The 18,616-nt window shown below is 50.5% G+C and overlaps 1 pseudogene across 1 annotated transcript; it reads left to right on the top strand.

Moving 5' to 3' along the window:
- The first annotated feature begins 17,155 nt into the window (after positions 1-17,155).
- On the top strand, positions 17,156-18,060 carry LOC311428030 (olfactory receptor 14J1-like; annotated as a pseudogene). Its single transcript has one exon. The product of its transcript is annotated as an olfactory receptor 14J1-like (transcript).
- Positions 18,061-18,616: the final 556 nt, after the last annotated feature.

Here is an 18,616-nt window from a genome sequence, read left to right as displayed (position 1 = left end):
ATGGAGGACTTGTTAGTGTTAGGTCACAGGTTGGACTCAATGATCTTGAGGTCTCTTCCAACCTAGACAATTCTGTGATTCTGTGATTCTGTGGGAAGAAGAGCTTGGCCAGCAGAAACATGATTTCATAGAAGTAAGATGGTTTATGTAATGTAGATGCTGCGGTACAACTGACGTAAAACAGTCACATATGGCCCTTTCCTTACTTGAAACAGTCATTTTAATCACTAAACATAAATGCTACTACAGTACTCTGAAAGGAATCATTTCTTTTTTTCCTCTTGCTAACCATAATGCCTTCCCTTAACACTAACGTGAAAATGCTCTATTTAACCCTAGACTCCTTGGCAGACCTAAAAAACCCTAAACCGTAGGTCTTGTTTATGCCTTAACCACAGACCTGACACCACTAGCAGGACAACACACATTCCCACTAAAACTTTGCTTATTCTCCAAACCAGAAAGAGAAAAACAGGTACCTATGGAGCAAGAGAGAGGTCAGCTCTCCCTCAGGATCTGATGGCCCAGCAGGAGGAATGTGACTGTGGCAGGGACTGTGAGGTCACTTCTGTCTCTGCACTTGATAGGGCAGCAGCAGGAATGTGTCACAGAAAGGGACTGTGAGGTCACTTGTGTCTGGAGGTGGCAGGTCACCCTTGATTTTGAGAAGTCAAGGCACTTGCTTGGCATGCTGACTGGGGGATCCCCTCTGCCTACACACCCAGGAGGACCCAGGCAGAAAGAAGGCCCCCAGATGGGTTGTCCTGTCCCTTCTGCTTGAGTCCATGACTGCACAGCAGGAAGCTCAAGGCTTGGCTGTGTCTAGCCAAGAAGCTGCAAGGCCAGCAGCAGGCCCCTGGTTAGGAAGCTGCTGCTGAGGTGACTTGTGTCTGGTTGGCTGAGAGGCCTCAAGGAGCCTGCTGGGTTGGGATGCCTACTTCAAGAGGGGTTTCCACCCTCATCGAGCTTTCTGTGGTAATAGGAAAGAGCAGGAGAGAAAAAACAGCCACAAAGTGAAACTTGAAGTGTAGCTCTGACTATGAGCTGGAAGAAATATCCAGGGGAACAACTGGTCTTGGTGGTAGAGACTGAGGAAAAGAAGGCATTATGTTCCTCAGGTTTTGTCATCAGGTTTTTCCATACACCCATTAAAGATGATCATTCTTCTAAATCCTCTTTTATAAAAGTATTTATATACACTTTTTTTTTTTTTTTTTTTTTTTTTTTTTTTTTTTTTTTTTGTCTTTGACGGTAGTAGATGGATTGAGCTCCAGCTGGGCTTTGGCCCTTCTAATTTTCACCTGCACAGCCCCATAACATTCAGGACACAGCTCCAGACAAACTGACAGCATGCATGAGAAGGAAGCACAGAAGAGGTGGAACCTGGCAGCCTTCCATCCCCTACTCTCCTGTGATTCTATGCTGCACTTTTATTCAGCTTCTTACTCCTGTATTATCCAAACGATCCATGCAGCTCCTGATGCTGCTATCTTGTCAGAGACAGCACAGACACAGGAAGGTTGAACTATCTGCCTGCAGACATGAACACCTGACAGAATGGAGCATCTGTCCAGTGGAATCTTGAGAAACTGCAGTAGTTTGCCTAAAGGAACATCTTGAACAATAAGTGCCGAGTCCTGTGCCAGAGGAAGAGGAACTACACATCAGGGCAGACTCTACTGAGGGAGCAGTGACCAGGAGGAGGAGGGCCTGGGCACCACGAGGGATGCCTTATGAGCTGTGGTGCCTGCTCACCAGGAACCAGGCCAGCTTCCTACAGAGCTGCCTTATGAGGATCAGGACCTCCAAGAAAATCTGAGTTATCATACTCAAGCTCAGATCCAGTGTGGCACCACACAGAAGAGGGTCTGCAGCCCTCAGGAGGTACAGGTCTGGGAGTCCCTAGGACAGCCTGGTGTGGAAAGGATCAAGGGCTCTACGAGGGCTCAAAGTCACAACCCAGGTCTTTGTGTCCATGGCTACGGCTGTTGTCTCTGCCACTGAGGCCTATGAGGAGACAGCTGATCGTTAAAGCACCAGGGCCTCATTGCCTCCTCGCCCCCAACCATGTAGCAGGCAGGGGTCGTACCATTCTCCTGCACTTGGCCATGCACATCCCCATTTCCTACTGCCCCACAAAGAGCCCTGAGCAACCAGTCAAGGCAAAGGATCTCCCTTCATGTGTGCCATGCAATAAGACCTGGCCGTTGTGATTGGTGACACACATCCAGTTTTCCTACACCTCAGTGTCACCTTCACATTGCCTTTGTCTCCTTGTCCTCACTGCCTCCAGGGTTTGGCTCTAACGAGCTCCAAGGGAGCCTGTGTCAGTGCTGGCCCTCAGGGGGACACTGCAGGAAACTTGCCTGGGACTTGGACTTCTGGAGAGCTGTCTTCAATTGTCTCTGAGTGCCTGAGGTTCGTGGGCTCATCAGCAAAGCCCCCAGAGGGGGGATTGCAGTGCCTTGATCTAGGCCTCTGGTGCTGAGCTGGGCTGGGCTCCTGCAACAGATTAAACTCATTTGAAAAGGGATCCTGGTGCAGAGAGACAGCTGTGCCCAGGAGCAACTCCTCTGCACAGCGCAGCAGGACTGGGGGGCTCTGACCGCAGCTGGCACACAGAGAGGAGAGAAGGAGAGAGGGCTTGGAGGCACTTGGCAGTGGGAGGATGCTGAGAGCTGCCTGCAGGAGAAACCTGCACAGCCCTTGACAAGGTAAATGCCTGGCTGCAGGGCCATGCAGCTGCAGGTCCTGGAAGGGTCTCCTCCTGCTGGGTCTTGTTTCTGGGAGGGCAGTGGGCAATGCAGTAGGCTTTGAGAGTCCTGCTGGGTTGCAGTGTGAGGTGAGAAAGTCTGGCAGAAGCCCCTTGGAGTGCCCTAAGGCAGGTGCCCCTGGTCAGCCCAGAACACCCTGCCCTGGCTGGCCATGCCGGGCTCTCTGTCAGCTGCCCTTTAACTCCTGCAGCCATGGAGGTGCCCCTTGGCAGGGCCCTGTTGGTGGCAGGGTACCGCAGGGCAGCGCTGAGCACAGCCGTGTGGGATGGGGTCTGTGAGCATGGGCAGGGGGAAAGAAGAGGTGGGCACAGAGCAGCAGCTCCCGGCAGGGACAGCTGCAGGCAGCACAGAGGGGCAGGCGGCCAGAAGGAGCTGTTGGTAGAAACGCCATGGCAGGGGGGATTCGGGCACCTCGTGGCCATGCCCTGCAGTGCAGACGCCTTCCCCTGGAACAGCCCCTCCCTGGCCTCCTCTCCCCCTGCAGCCCATGGGCTGTGGGGCAGGCAGGGGTAGAAGAGAAGGTAGAGCTCAAAGAGATGCTCCCAAGCTCTGTCTGTGTGAGAACTTCACCTCAGGTGAGGCTTCTGTCCAGCTGCACTTGGACTGGGGCTTCTCTGCTCTCAGTTCTCTACAGTTTCTTCTCAGGGAAACTCATGAGCTGGATGGTTCTGCGGCTCAAAGACAGGAAATACAGGGTATATTAGAACACGACATGTGGGCAGTGGCCTGTGTAACTCTGCATTCAGATGAGTTGTTTGAAATAACACTGAAAAGATCATTAATCTGACCAGAGAACTGAACTTAAGCTTCCCCCATGTTCCTGATTCCTTCCTGCTGTATAGCAGAGAGGACTCCTCTGCAGCCTACAGCAGCCCCTGCTCCCAGTGCCACTCTCAGCCAGCACCAGCTGCAGCTCAAGCAGGAGAGATGCCAAAAGATTTTCATTCAAAGAGAGATGCTCAGGTTACGGGGTGCTTTAAGAGACACAATAGGTTTTCCTCAGAGAACTCTGTTTTAACATTCTTCTGCATTATGCTCTTTACCAGGAAAGCATGTGTATGGACAGCAAATGCCCAACATCAGCTCTGTGAGCGAGTTCCTCCTGCTGGCATTCGCAGACACGCGTGAGCTGCAGCTCCTGCACTTCGCGCTCTTCCTGGGCATCTACCTGGCTGCCCTCCTGGGCAACGGCCTCATCCTCAGCGCCGTAGCCTGCCACCACCGCCTCCACACCCCCATGTACTTCTTCCTCCTCAACCTCGCCCTCCTCGACGTGGGCTGCATTTCCACCACTCTGCCCAAAGCCATGGCAAATGCCCTCTGGGACACCAGGGCCATCTCCTATCAAGGCTGTGCTGCTCAGGTCTTCTTTTTATTCTTCTTGTTTGGTTCAGAGTATTCCCTTCTCACCATCATGGCCTACGATCGCTACATTGCCATCTGCAAGCCCCTGCACTACGGGAGCCTCCTGGGCAGCAGAGCTTGTGCCCAGATGGCAGCAGCTGCCTGGGGCAGTGGCTTTCTGTATAGTATCCTGCACACGGCCACTACATTTTCCCTGCCCCTCTGCCATGGCAATGCTGTGGACCAGTTCTTCTGTGAGATCCCCCAGATCCTCAAGCTCTCCTGCTCAAATGCCTACCTCAGGGAAGTTTGGGCACTTGTGTTTAGTGTTTCTTTAGTCCTTGGTTGTTTTGTTTTCATTCTTTTCTCCTACATGCAGATCTTCAGGGCAGTGCTGAGGATGCCCTCTGAGCAGGCCCGGCACAAAGCCTTTTCCACGTGCCTCCCTCACCTGGCCGTGGTCTTCCTGTTTCTTAGCACTACCATATTTGCCTACCTGAAGCCCCCCTTCATCTCTTCCGCATCCCTGGACCTGGTGGTGGCTGTTCTATACTCAGTGTTGCCTCCAGCAGTGAATCCCCTCATTTACAGCATGAGGAACCAGCAGCTCAAACATACAGTGAGGAAACTATTTTATACCTCTTTCTTCAGCATTAATAATGTACGTAAAATGGTAATAGGATTTCTGCAAACAAACACTCTTAGTGCAAATTCTTGAAAGTAATTTTCTTTATTATTATTTACTATAACTTGTGGCTTTGATTTAATATATTCTAAGCCTCCTAATTATTATTTTATTATTATTATTATGAAGTCGATAATTTCAAATACCTTTACAATCGATATTCTTGTTTAAATAAAGACAATAAAGAAACTGGGACAATTTCTTTAGTCTCTCCTGCAGTCTCTTCCCATCGTCAGTGCCTCCAGCAGTGAACCCACTCATCTAAAACATGGGGAACATGGAACTAAGGGATGCAGTGATGACACTGCTTGAATACATATTCTTCAGCTTCTTTGCCTATAACAATAAGCTTATAAAATAGAAATACCTGTTTTTCAGAAAACTTTTAGGTACTTTTTTTTTTCTTTTTATTTGTCTGTGTTTTTATTTTCACTATCTTTTTTTTTCAGATATAAATAATATTAATCTTATCCTCCTACTTGTTAAAGATTTACCTATAGAACCAGGCTTCCTGTGTTCAAAAAAACAATAAAGAATCCAGAAGAAATTCATTGGTCTGAGCTGCCATCTCTTCCCATTTCCTCTGGAGCTGGGGGAGCAGCCCCAGCATGCAGGAGGGACTCAGGGCCAGGAGCCCAGCTACCACATGCAGGAGCAGCCCCGGTGGCCCTCGGGGCTGTCCCTCACTGCCCGCTGGGCTCTGCCTCTCTGCTGCCTTTGGGTCGGGGCTGCTGCTTCCCTGGAGCCATGCCCTTGGCCAGCAGCAGGACGTGGCCTTTTCACTGCTGCTTTCGTTTGGTCTCCACGTTTTTATCCTGTGCTCTTTTATTTGGATAAGCCATCAGATCTCGTGTACCTTGGTGACAGTCCTGTTGTCTCTGCAGTGACATCCCTGTGGCTGCAGGCAGCAGCAGGCACTGTGTAGCCCTGGCTCACATCTGCCTCCCTGCTAGCACCACAGTAATAAAAGGGTCTTGCTCAGGGCAAACCCAGAAGCCTGGACACCTCTTTCAAATGTGCTATCGGGAATAGAGCTAAGAGGTTGCTCCCTGCTCTTCTGTTTTCTGGGGATATTCATGGAATGAAGGACACAGGATGAAAGTTCCAGGGTGGTTTGTGGGGAAACAAGGGCAGGACTAAGAGTTCCCTTTATGGGGGCACTTGCCCAAGCAGATGACAACTGGTGTTGGACTCATCAGCATGAGACTGCACCCTCTGCAGTGGGGCTGATAGCTGATGCCAGTCTGGAGAGGAGTCTGGAGCTTCCAGATGTCAGAGGATCTCCATGGACAAGGTGCTCATTGGGTAGTGATTAGAACCTCATAAAATGTCTGTGCAAGGTCGTTTCAGGAAACAAACAAGGTGAATCTGAGGAGTGCATGGGCAGTTCGGACTGCTCAGGCTGGGTCAGCTGTCACAGCAGGTCCCCCACCCAGCCTCTAGCCCACCTGCAGCCAACTGTCTCCTGGGGTAGAGTGAGAAGCAGAGAAGGCCTTGACGCTGTGCCAGCACTGCTCAGGAACAGCGACTACAGCCATGGGTGACCAACACTGCTCTGGTCACTTATCAGAAACACAGCAGCACAGGGGGTGGTCTGCAGACAGTAACTTTGTCCAAGCCAGAACAAGTGCAGTGCCCCTGATGGACAAGAAGGCTCCCTCTAAGCTCGGGAAGGTGACAGGAAGGTGCTAATAAGCACCAAGACAACTGAGGAAGCCCAAAGGCCCTTCTGAAGCGTCACTGAGTTGACTTCTTTCCTAAGTAGCCGATAGCTCAACCCTTGACTCCTGGCTGGGATCTGTGCCTTTAGGCTCAGAACTGCTGGGCGCATCGTGCAGGGTGCTCCTACAGACATTTCTCTCCTTCTCCATGCTGGTTCTCCAAACTTCCCCTAAGAAGATGACTGATATGGGGAAGTCAGGAGAAGCCTGGCCAACAGGGATGTGAGATTTGTGGGAGGGCAAAGGAACGTGGACAGCAGAAACTAATGATTTTGCAGAGGTAAGAATGTTCAGGTAATGTTGATCCTACCATAAAGCAGACTTAAAGCAGTCATGGGAGGCCCTTGCCCTATTTTAACCTGTAACGTTAATCCATAAAGCTAAATGCTACTCCACACCCTGACAGGAATCCACTGCTCTAATATTTGACCACAAGATCCCTTGAAGCCAAAACAAGTCCATAGCCTCATTACATCACCCTTACTCTCTTCTTCACCCTGATCCCTGCCCTTAACACTACCATTAACACACTCTATTTAGCCCTAGATTTCTTGCAGACCTAAACAAAATCCTAAACCAAAGAACTTGTACATACCCTAACCACAGACCTGACACCACAAGCCAAACATCAAACCCTCCCACTAAATATTTGATTAATCCCTGTCACAGAAAGGTGAGCCCTAGTCCCTAACCCCATACATGAATACCTAACACCCAAAGCCCTGATTCCTTTGCATTCACTTACTCACATTCAGCCCTTTTGCTAACCCTACTCTTAAGCACTTAAGGTGCTTGGCCCTTATCCCAAGCACTTAAGGTGCTGGGCCCATAAGGAAGGGTAGGAAGCATGAGATTGCTCTGCAGTCACGTGGCATACAAAGATGAATGTGAGGGGCCATGGATCTGATCAGCTTGTGGGCCACAAAGACGAGATGGATGGGAGTGCTCTGAAGAGCTCAGCTCTGCCTCAGGATCTCCTGCTCCAGCAGAAGGAATGTGACTGTGGCAGGGACTGTGAGGTCACTTCTATCTCTGCACTTGATAGGGCAGCAGCAGGAACGTGTCACAGAAAGGGACTGTGAGGTCACTTGTGTCTGGAGGTGGCAGGTCAGCCTTGCCTTCTCCCTGGGAGCTGCACTTTTGGGCTGACATCTGGCAGTGGCCCTGCTAGGCCAGCAGAAGGCACCTGCTTGGCATGCTGACTGGGGGATCCCCTCTGCCTCCAGAGCCAGGAGGATACAGGCAGAAAGAAGGCCCCCAGATGGGTTGTCCTGTCCCTTCTGCTTGAGTCCATGAGTGGGCAGCAGGAGGCACAAGGCTTGGCTGTGTCTCCACAAGAAGCTGCAAGGCCAGCAGCAGGCCCCTGGCTTGGAAGCTGCTGCTGAGGTGACTTGTGTCTGGTAGGCTGAGAGGCCGCGAGGAGCCTGCTGGGTTGGGATGCCTACTTCAGGAGTGGTTTCCACCCTGATGGAGCTTCCTCTGGTAGTAGGAAAGAGCAGGAGAGAAAAAACTTCTGTGGAGTATACCTTGGAAGTTACACATTAGCACGATAGAAAAAGAAATGTCCCTCAAAGTGTCGCACTGTGGTGCCAGAGGTCACCCTCTGATCAGACCCTGGCTTTGTGTTTCAAGGAACAGCTGGTGAGGGTTGACGAGACATGGGTGAAACAAAGGATGAGAGGAAGGTTGTGGACAGAGATGGGTGTCTGCAGACTTCAAGGAAATAAGTCAGAATGTGATAGAGTCTGCAGAGGAGAAGGCAGAGGGTGCTGGAAAAACTGGCAGGCCCGATAGCCCTGAGGTTTCTGTCCCCTTGGCTAGAGCTTAGGAGGAGATATGTTATATTCATTCTGATGAGGCCCCATAGATTCCTTGCAACATCGTGAAGCTCCTCGAATATGTCATACCAGTGTTGTTCTCATGGCATCACACTGCCCACCACAGCCCACAGACCCCAGGAACAGCCTTGAGCTGGACTTGGGGATGCAGGATCTCCTTTCCCAGTTCCAGGGGTCAGGCCTTGGCTCTTTTGCTTCACTAAAGCCAACCAAGACTTCTCTCAGCACAGTGCTTTGCCTGTCTGTAACCATGGCCTCCAATTATCTGCCCTAACAAGGCCCTGGGGAGGCTTTGTTAGGAACAGCTCTCAGTGGTGCCCATTAATAATCCAAGTTCAACTTTTTCTTCTGACTTTACTTTCTCTAGCAGTTGCATCATTCTCCTCTCAGTACCTGAGCTTCATAGACTCAGCACCACAATGCACCATGGAACTCATTAAAATGCAGAAACTCCTAACATCTCCTCCATAGTTTTCTTCAAGCTTTCACGCCTTGTGCAGCAAATTGCAGAGTTTGCATGACGTAGTTAAGGGAAAAGATTTCACAAAGCACATAATAAAAATATTTTCTTGATTCAAAGGCTGAATGTTGTTTCATTTCAGTTTGGAGCATCATTCTCCTATTGTTCTTCATCCAGGGTGACTTCTTTGGAGAACTCCATCGGGAGAAAAAGCAGAGTCTGGAGGTCTGACACCTCCACTGCCAGCAGTGGTCTTTGTCCCTGTAAGTGCAGCCCAGCCCAGCACATGAAACCCTTTCTAAGACAAGTCAGGGGTTCCTTGGGAAACAATTAAATTAATAAATAAAATAAAATAAAGTAAAATAAGTAAAATAGAGTGAAATGAAATGAAATGAAATGAAACGAAACGAAACGAAACGAAACGAAATAAAATAAAATAAAATAAAATAAAATAAAATAAAATAAAATAAAATAAAATAAAATAAAATAAAATAAAATAAAATAAAATAAAATAAAATAAAATAAAATAAATGTTGAAATGACTTTTGGAATCTGAGAAATTCAGCTTGAATTGCAGTAGACACCTGGATAGCCATGGTTCTCTTGGGTCTTCTGTGGAAAACTCAGGGTGAAAACTAAAGAAAATGTATCTTCAAGTTTCTCTACCTGTACCCATGAGTGTGGCCTCTTTTGGGAAATTACCTCTTCCAGCCACAGAAACCTAAATTGAGTAATGTGAAAAGATCTGCCCAGTCAATAGAGTAGGGTAAAGTCCTACTTCCTGTGCTATAGATGCAGAAGGCAAAAAGAATTGCATTGTGCCTGACACTACTCTGGGACGTGTCACCCAGGTCAGGCAACTTTACCTTAGTGCTGACAAGTCCATCACTATACCACGCTCCTAAGCCCTACATTTACAACTTGGTTCTCCAGTCGATGAACCAGCTCATCAATTTCCTATCTGAGAGATCCTCTACCCATACATAAATCTCTTCTTCCCCTCTTACTTGACCAGCACGGTGACTGGGATGTGGAACACCCTCATCACTATGCTGGTGCCTCCCAACAAACACCTGCAGATGCCCGTGGCCTTCTTCCTGAGGGAGATTTCTCCTCCTTGCACACCTTGTACAGCTCCAGCACCCTGCGCCAGATGCTGGCCATCTTCCTGGCTTGGGACAGCACCCCCTTTACTCACAGAGCTGGCAGCACTCTCAGCTGCACCTCCTGCATGACCGCAGTGCTTCCTGCTGGGGGCCATGTCCTACGGTCAGCCCTGGGCTGTATGCCATCCCTGTTCTCTGCAAGGCTTGGGAAGTGGAAGGCCTGACTCCAGAAGGCAGCTGTACCCGAACCAGGGGAATTTCTCTCATGTACAGGAATTCTTTCTCCTCCTCCCAGCTACAGTTCTGTGGCCTCAGTGTCAAGCAACCCTTGTGTGGTTTTGCCCCATTGCTGGAGCTGTCCTGCAGTGCCACGGTGATACTCTTGGTTTTGCTTTCATAATTTGCATATGTATTCAATCTTCCTCTTCCTAATCATGCAGATGCCCACCTCACAGATCTTAACCAAGTTCTTTCCGAACATTCATCATCCCCTGGTCAATCCTCAGGTTCCTTAGTGGTGGTGTGGGAAGGATGAGAGAGGTGCTAGGGGAGGTGTTGACATTGTCATAAGACCTATCTCAAATACCTTGGAAAGGACAGATGGATCAAAGACTTTCCTCGGGACTTGGAGAAGGCAGATGTCAAACCCATCTTCTAGTAGAGGGGCAAGCAGAAGGATGATTAAGCCTAACTAAAGAGAAAAGTGCCAGCTTTAACCTTAGGCCCCAAACCAGACCTAAACTGAAGTCCTCAAAACTTGCCCTTATTCTAAACCCTGAACAGGATCCTTAGGCACAACACCAAACAATTCCTTGAAGCCCTTGCCATTCCTTTAACCCTGGAATGTGACCTCTAATTCCTAAACATTAACCTGATCATCTAACCCTCATAGCCCTCCACCATGCACACAGCACATCTCAGCTTCAACCCCACTCCTACCCCTACCTTGTGTGGCTTTTATGCTTGGGGTAGGGCAGGGATTGTGAGGTCCTGCAGCAGTCCATGGCATTGGAAGAGGCATGTGAGGTGACAGGTATGTGATCAGATCAGAGGCCACAAGGAGGAGCTGCCTGGGAATGCTGGGATGGGATCAGGTGTGCCTCAGGATCTGTTGGGCATGCAGTAGGCATGTAGATGTGAAGGAGGCTGGGAGGCCACTTCTGTCTCTGGAGGTGACGGACCTCCAGGAGGAATGTGGCACAGATAGGGACCGTAAAGGGCAGAAGCATGCACATGGCACTGAAGATGATGGTGAGGCACCTTCTGTTCTGGTCAGGTGATAGACCACAAGAAGGCTGATGGGATGGGAGTCATGCTTGAAGTATAGCTAGTGAGACCATAGAATCAGAGAATGGCTCCTGTTGGAAGGACTTTAAAGATCACCTATTGCTAACCCCCTGGCCATAAACAGGGATGCCCCCCATGAGATCAGGTTGCTCAGGGCCCTTTGCACAGGAATCCCTTCCTCTGTTGCACCAACTACATCTCTCAGCTTGGTGTCATCTGCACACTTGCTGAGGGTGCACTCGACCCCACTGTCTATGTCACTAATAAACATATTAAACCATACAGGTCTGAGGATAGATCCCTGAGGTACAAGACTCATCACCAGCCTCCACTTGGACATAGAGCCATTGAGCACCACTCTCTGGGTGTGACCTTCAGGCCAACTCCTTACCCACTGAATGGTTCACCTTTCAAATGCATATCTCTCTGATTTGGAGATCAGGATGTCATGTGGGACCATGGCAATGGTCTTACAGAAGTCCAAGTAGATGACATTGGTCGGTCTTCCCTTGTTGTCTGATGTGGTCACTCCATTGTAGAAAGCCACCAGATTGGTCAGGCAAGATTTGTCCTTTGGTGAAGCCATGCTGGCTGCCTGAGATCACCTCTTTGTGCCTTGACATCATCTCTTTGTGCCTTGAGGCTCACCATTCAGTAGTTCCCTGGGTTATCCTTTCTACCCTTTTTAAAAATGGGAGTGATATTTCCCTTTTTCAAGCCACCAGGGACTTCACACAACTGACAGGACTCTTCCAATATGATGGAGAGAGGCTTGCCAACTGCATCAGCCAGTTCTCTCATGACGACGGGATGCAAGTCATCAGGTGCCATAGACTTGTGCTTGTTGAGTTCCATCAGGTGGTCTCAAACCTGCTCTTCACTTAGAGTGGGTGGGAATTTGCACCTCCAGCCTCCATCCATGGGTTCAGGGAAATGAAAGACTTGGGAAGCCTGACTGGCAGGGAAGACTGAGGCAAAGATGTTGTTGAGTCCCTCTGCCTTCTCCATGTCTGTCATTACCAGTCCACCCTTCTCATTCATTGCAGGGGGTACACTCTCCTTGGCCTTTATTTACCGAGTGATGTATCTCTAGAATGTCTTCTTATTATTCCTTGCATCCCTTACCAAGATGAGGCTTACTCACCCAAATGCCTTCCGTGGACACTAGTATTAAAATGCTCTATTTATCCCTCAATTTCTTGGCAGACCTAAATAAAATGCTAAACTACAGAGCTTGCCTATACCCTAACCACAGAAGAACACCAAACGTTCCCAAAAAACCTCTGTTTACTCTCTAACCCAGAAAAGTGAGTCCTAGTCCCTAAGGGACTAGGGAGATACGAGCTCGGCTTCAGGATCTCCTGCCCCAACAGGAGCAATGTGACTGTGGCAAGGACTGTGAGGTCACTTCTGTCTCTGCACTTGATAGGGCAGCAGCAGAAACGTGTCACAGAAAGGGACTGTGAGGTCACTTGTGTCTGGTGGTGGCAGATCACGCTTGGCTTCTCCCTGGGAGCTGCACTTTTGGGCTGACATCTGGCAGTGGCCCTGCTAGGCCAGCACAAGGCACCTGCCTGGCATGCTGACTGGGGGATCCCCTCTGCCTCCAGACCCAGGAGGACCAAGACAGAAAGAAGGCCCCCAGATGGGTTGTCCTGTCCCTTCTGCTTGAGTCCATGAGTGGGCAGCAGGAGGCACAAGGCTTGGCTGTGTCTCCACAAGAAGCTGCAAGGCCAGCAGCAGGCCCCTGGCTTGGAAGCTGCTGCTGAGGTGACTTGTGTCCGGTTTGTGACTTGTGTCTTGGCTTGGACTGGCGCACGCTTCGTTGGGTTAGAAACTGGCTGGATAGCCGGGCCCAAAGAGTCGTGGTGAATGGAGCCAAGTCCAGTTGGAGGCCAGTCACTAGTGGCATCCCCCAGGGCTCGGTGCTGGGGCCTGTCCTCTTTAATATCTTCATCGATGATCTGGACGAGGGCATCGAGTGCACCCTCAGTAAGTTCGCAGATGACACCAAGTTAGGTGCGTGTGTCGATCTGCTTGAGGGAAGGAAAGCTCTGCAGGAGGATCTGGATAGGCTGCACCAATGGGCTGAGGTCAACTGCATGAAGTTCAACAAGGCCAAGTGCCGGGTCCTGCACCTGGGGTGCAATAACCCCAAGCAGAGCTACAGTCTGGGAGATGAGTGGTTGGAGAGCTTCCAGGCAGAGAAGGACCTGGGAGTGATGGTGGATAGTCGGCTGAATATGAGCCAGCAGTGTGCTCAGGTGGCCAAGAAGGCCAATGGCATCCTGGTTTGCATAAGAAACAGTGTGACCAGCAGGGCTAGGGAAGTGATCGTCCCCCTGTACTCCGCTCTGGTGAGGTCGCACCTCGAGTACTGTGTTCAGTTTTGGGCCCCTCGCTACAAGGAGGACATCGAGGTGCTTGAGCAGGTGCAGAGAAGGGTGACGAAGCTGGTGAGGGGCCTGGAGAACAAGTCCTACGAGGAGCGGCTGAGGGAGCTGGGCTTGTTCAGCCTGGAGAAGAGGAGGCTCAGGGGCGACCTTATCGCTCTCTATGGGTACCTCAAGGGAGGCTGTAGCGAGGTGGGGGTTGGCCTGTTCTCCCACGTGCCTGGTGACAGGACGAGGGGGAATGGTCTAAAGATGCACCAGGGGAGTTTTAGGTTGGATGTTAGGAAGAACTTCTGTACTGAAAGGGTTGTGAGGCATTGGAACAGGCTGCCCAGGGAAGTGGTGGAGTCACCATCCCTGGAAGTCTTCAAAAGACGTTTAGATGTAGAGCTTAGGGATATGGTTTAGTGGGGACTGCTAGCGTTAGGTCAGAGGTTGGACTTGATGATCTTGAGGTCTCTTCCAACCTAGAAATTCTGTGATTAGGAAAGGCTGCTGTGGAAAGGATTAAGGGCTGTGACAAGACTGAGAGTCCCAGCAGAACCCAGATCTTTGTGCCCATGGCTATGGCTGTTGTCTCTGCCACTGAGGCCTTTGAGGAGACAGTTGATCTTTAAAGCACCAGGGCCTCATTACCTCCTCGCCCCCACCCATGAAGCAGGCAGGAGTCATACCATTTTCCTGCACTTGTCCATGCACATCCCCATCTCCTACTGCCCCACAAAGAGCCCTGAGCAACCTGTAAAGGAAAGGATCTCCCTTCCGAAGCACTTGGAGTCGAGGCCTGGCCCTTGTGCTTGGTGACACACATACAGTTTTTCTACACATCAATGTCATCTTCACATTGCCTTTGTCTCCTTGACATCACTGCCTCCAGGGTTCTGCTCTAATGAGATCTGTGTCAGTGCTGGCCCTCAGGGGGACACTGCAGGAAACTTGCCTCTGACTTGCACTTCTGGAGAGCTGTCTTCAATTGTCTCTGAGTGCCTGATGTTCGTGGGCTCATCAGCAAAGCCCCCAGAGGGGTGATTGCAGTGCCTTGGGCTGGTGCTGTGCTGCTGAGCTGGGCCAGGCTCGTGGGACAGAGAGAGCTCGTGGCAAGATGGCCCTGGTGCAGAGAGACAGCTGTGGCCAGGAGCAGCTCCTCTGCACAGCACAGCAGGGCTGGGGGCTCTGACCACAGGTGAGAGGAGAGAATGAGAGAGGGCTTGGAGGCACTGAGGAGTGCAACAACAGAGGGCAGCATGTGGCAGGACACATTTGCAGGCTCTTGACACCATGAGGCTCTGGCAGCAGGGCCATGCAGGTGGGGTTGCCAGAGGGGTCATCTACAGCTGGCACATCTGATGCCTGATAGCATCTGTGAGGATGGGTCTTATTCTACCTGTAATGTGGCATAGAAGATGTTTTAAAGAATGTTATTTTTGAGGGGTCATTTTAGCAGGAAGACCGAGGCTTGGTTTATCTGAAATGGAATACTTGCTTCAAGTGAAGGTTTGAGGTTAAGCAGGAGTAGTGGATTACAGTCAAGGTGAGGAGTAGCAGTTAGGGGTTAGAAACAAAGTAAGAGTCTGAAGGGAGTATTCTCAGAGTCAGTGTTGCAGCAGCATCAATATTACCTGAACCCCCTTACCTTTTCACAATTGTTACTTTATGATGGCCAAGCCATCCAATGGATCCAGGGTAACTTTTAATCCAGGGTAACATTTCCCAGGTCCTCATGCATGCTTCAGTTTCCCACAGGCATCTTGGAAGCAGTGACCACATCTGTGTAGAAAACTTAAAGCAGCCCTGAAGGATAACGTCAGACAAAAGCTGACACCTCTGACATGACAACTCCTATCCAAGACCTCTTCCTCTTTGGGGCCTACCAGGTACTTTGGAAGAGTGGATCTCACAGCCTACAGTGCAAAGCAGGTGTCTTCTGCTGGCTTGTCACAGGCACTGTCAAATGTGAGCCTAATGGCAGAGATCTCAGCCAGGACTCAAGGGATGACCTGTCGGCTACTTCAGAAAGAGCTCAACTCACAATCCTCTTTATGGACATTCACTTAGGACTGGATTAGGAATTTCTGAAGCACGACTGACCTCATAACAACAGACCTACAAAACACCCCCTTTTTGGGCCAGGACCTGCCCATCTAGAAGTAATCTGGCTGTGATTCTTGCAGCACTGCTGCTGGGCTCCCAGCCTCTCTGATGCACAGGAGCCATTTCTGTGCCAGTCCTGTAAGGTGTTAGGGCAGGAGAGTCCTTGCAGGCAATGCTCCAGCCCCGTGCCTGTTGGTGGTCTCTGAGCTCCTTGCTCAGAGCACAGATCACACTCACATCCAGAAGCCCTGTGCCTGAAGCTGGCCTAGAAGACACTCAGGGAAGCGCCCTCCCAGCCCAGCCCCAGCCCCAGCCCCAGCCCCAGCTGGCAGTGCTGCTCTGCAGAGAAAGGGGGTTGTGGTGCCCGGGGCACGGGGGCACTTTGCAGGGCCGTGCTGGGCAGGCTGGGAGGCAGACCCAGCTCATGGGGTCACTGCCATTGCCCCAGGGCTGCAAGGAATCCCTCACCAGGCTTCTTTGGTGGGGCTTTTGCGTGCCCTGGGTCTGCAGAGCTCTCCTCTGCCTGCTCACACGAGATTGAGCACTTGAGCTCTGCTCAGTCCATCTTGTACTGACCAGAGTCCTGCTGGATTGCCCTGCGAGGTGAGGAAGTCTGGCAGAAGCCCCTTGGAGTGTCATAACCTAGCTACCCCTGGTCAGATAAGAGAGGAGTGGCCAAGCCTCCTCCAGACCCTGCAGGGGGTGTAGCTGGGATATGGGACACTCCAGCTTTCAGATATCCAGCTCTGTCCGTGGCATCCTCCTGGGCTGCATGCTTCTCTCCCGCAGGATGCAGCTCTCTCCTGGCATCCTTGTGTTATCCAGCTGCCCAAGGAAAATACACCTCCATACTAACATCATGTCCATGCTGCTGGATGGCTGTCTGTGTGCAGCAGGAATGAGGCCTCTGCAGCCCTATCTAGGAGGGAAGAGCTGAGATCCTGATCAGTCCCCTGGAGAAAAAGTGAAGATTCTGTTCAGCTGCACTTGGAGTGGGGCTTCTCTGCTCTCAGCTGTCTCCTGTTTCTTCTCAGGGCATCACCTGAGAGGGATGGTCCTGTAGCTCATAGAGGGGTAGCCCAGGGCAGCAGAGAGCAGGACTGATGGGAAGAGCTGCTCTGCTCAGTTTTCCCCAGTGGACAAGTCCTTTGCCTCTTGGCACCCACAGGATATCACCTGGAGTGTGGAAGTAATGTCAGGGAGTTCCACCATTCAATACCTCTCCTATGTGTTATACGGGCAACTAGGATAAAATAAAGTGAGGAAAATAGTTGCAGCTTTGCTCCACAATCAGCTCAGTTGTTTGCAACACTACTGCAAAGCTCATTGGTCTGACATTTTTCTGACTTTGAGTTATCCACCCTTCTGTTTTATTTCCTATTTTCCTCAGAGACGTCTGTTCTAATATTGCTCTGTCTTCTCCTCTTCAACAGACAAGCAAGTACAAAGTCAGAGAATGCCCAACAACAGCTCTGTGAGCGAGTTCCTCCTGCTGGCATTCGCAGACACGCGTGAGCTGCAGCTCCTGCACTTTGCGCTCTTCCTGGGCATTTACCTGGCTGCCCTCCTGGGCAACGGCCTCATCCTCAGCGCTGTAGCCTGTGACCACCGCCTCCACACCCCCATGTACTTCTTCCTCCTCAAACTCTCCCTCCTCGACCTGGGCTGCATCTCCACCACTCTGCCCAAAGCCATGGCCAATGCCTTCTGGGACACCAGGGCCATCTCCTATCAAGGATGTGCTGCACAGGTCTTCTTTTTTGTCTTCTTGGCTGGAGCAGAATATTACCTTCTCACTGTCATGGCGTATGACCGCTACGTTGCCATCTGCAAGCCCCTGCACTACGGGAGCCTCCTGGGCAGCAGAGCTTGTGCCCAGATGGCAGCAGCTGCCTGGGGCAGTGGCTTTCTCAATGCTGTCCTGCACACGGCCAATACATTTTCCCTGCCCCTCTGTCGAGGCAATGCTGTGGACCAGTTCTTTTGTGAAATCCCCCACATCCTCAAGCTCTCCTGCTCACATGCCTACCTCAGGGAAGTTGGGTTTCTTCTGGTTAGTGCCTGTTATAGGTCTTGTTTTTTTTTTTTGTTGTTTTCATTGTGCTGTCCTATGTGCAGATCTTCAGGGTAGTGCTGAGGATGCCCTCTTCTCAGGGTCAGCACAAAGCCTTTTCCACGTGCCTCCCTCACCTGGCTGTGGTCTCCCTGTATCTCAGCACTGCCACGTTTTCCTACCTGAAGCCCCCCTCCATCTCCTTTCCATCCCTGGACCTGGTGGTGGCATTTCTATACTCGGTGGTGCCTTCAGCAGTGAACCCCATCATTTACAGCATGAGGAAAAAGAGCTCAAGGAGGCACTGAGGATGTTATTGCAATATTCAGTATTACAGAGAGGAACCTGTCTTCTGCATCTGATTCCCTGAAATATACGTGGACAAGGCAGAAACATCTTCGTTCATATATTTCAAAAATTGTTCATTCTTTTCAATATTATTCCAATATGCTAAATGTTTTTAATCTTTTTATTTTATAAATTTAAGATATTTCTATTCCTCTTCTACCTTTTCTTTTAACCCAAAGACCTCATGTAGAGGTGCTGCTAAGCTCTTTGTAACTAACTAAATAAAGGAACCAGCAGGTAGTCAGTTTCTGTGGATCTCATTTCTCATACACTCTTCTCAGATACAGCAGTGGTTGTGGGGTGAAGATCCCTGTTGCAACGTGCTGGAAAGCCCTGGTGTCCTCCTTTGGGGCTGCCCTTTCTGCCCTGGCAGGCACGCCCTCCCTTCAGTCTTTGAGTCAGGGTCGCCACTTTCTTGGACCCACGAACACTGACAGCAGCAGGACATGGGCGTTTTGGTGCTGGTCACTCTTCTCTTGCACACTGCTGTCTTGTAGCACCACTGAATCAGAACTG

The sequence above is a fragment of the Aythya ferina genome, assembly GCF_964211825.1.
Source record: "Aythya ferina genome assembly, contig: HAP1_SCAFFOLD_29, whole genome shotgun sequence".
NCBI lineage: Eukaryota > Metazoa > Chordata > Aves > Anseriformes > Anatidae > Aythya > Aythya ferina.
This window is presented reverse-complemented; position numbering and strand designations above follow the sequence as displayed.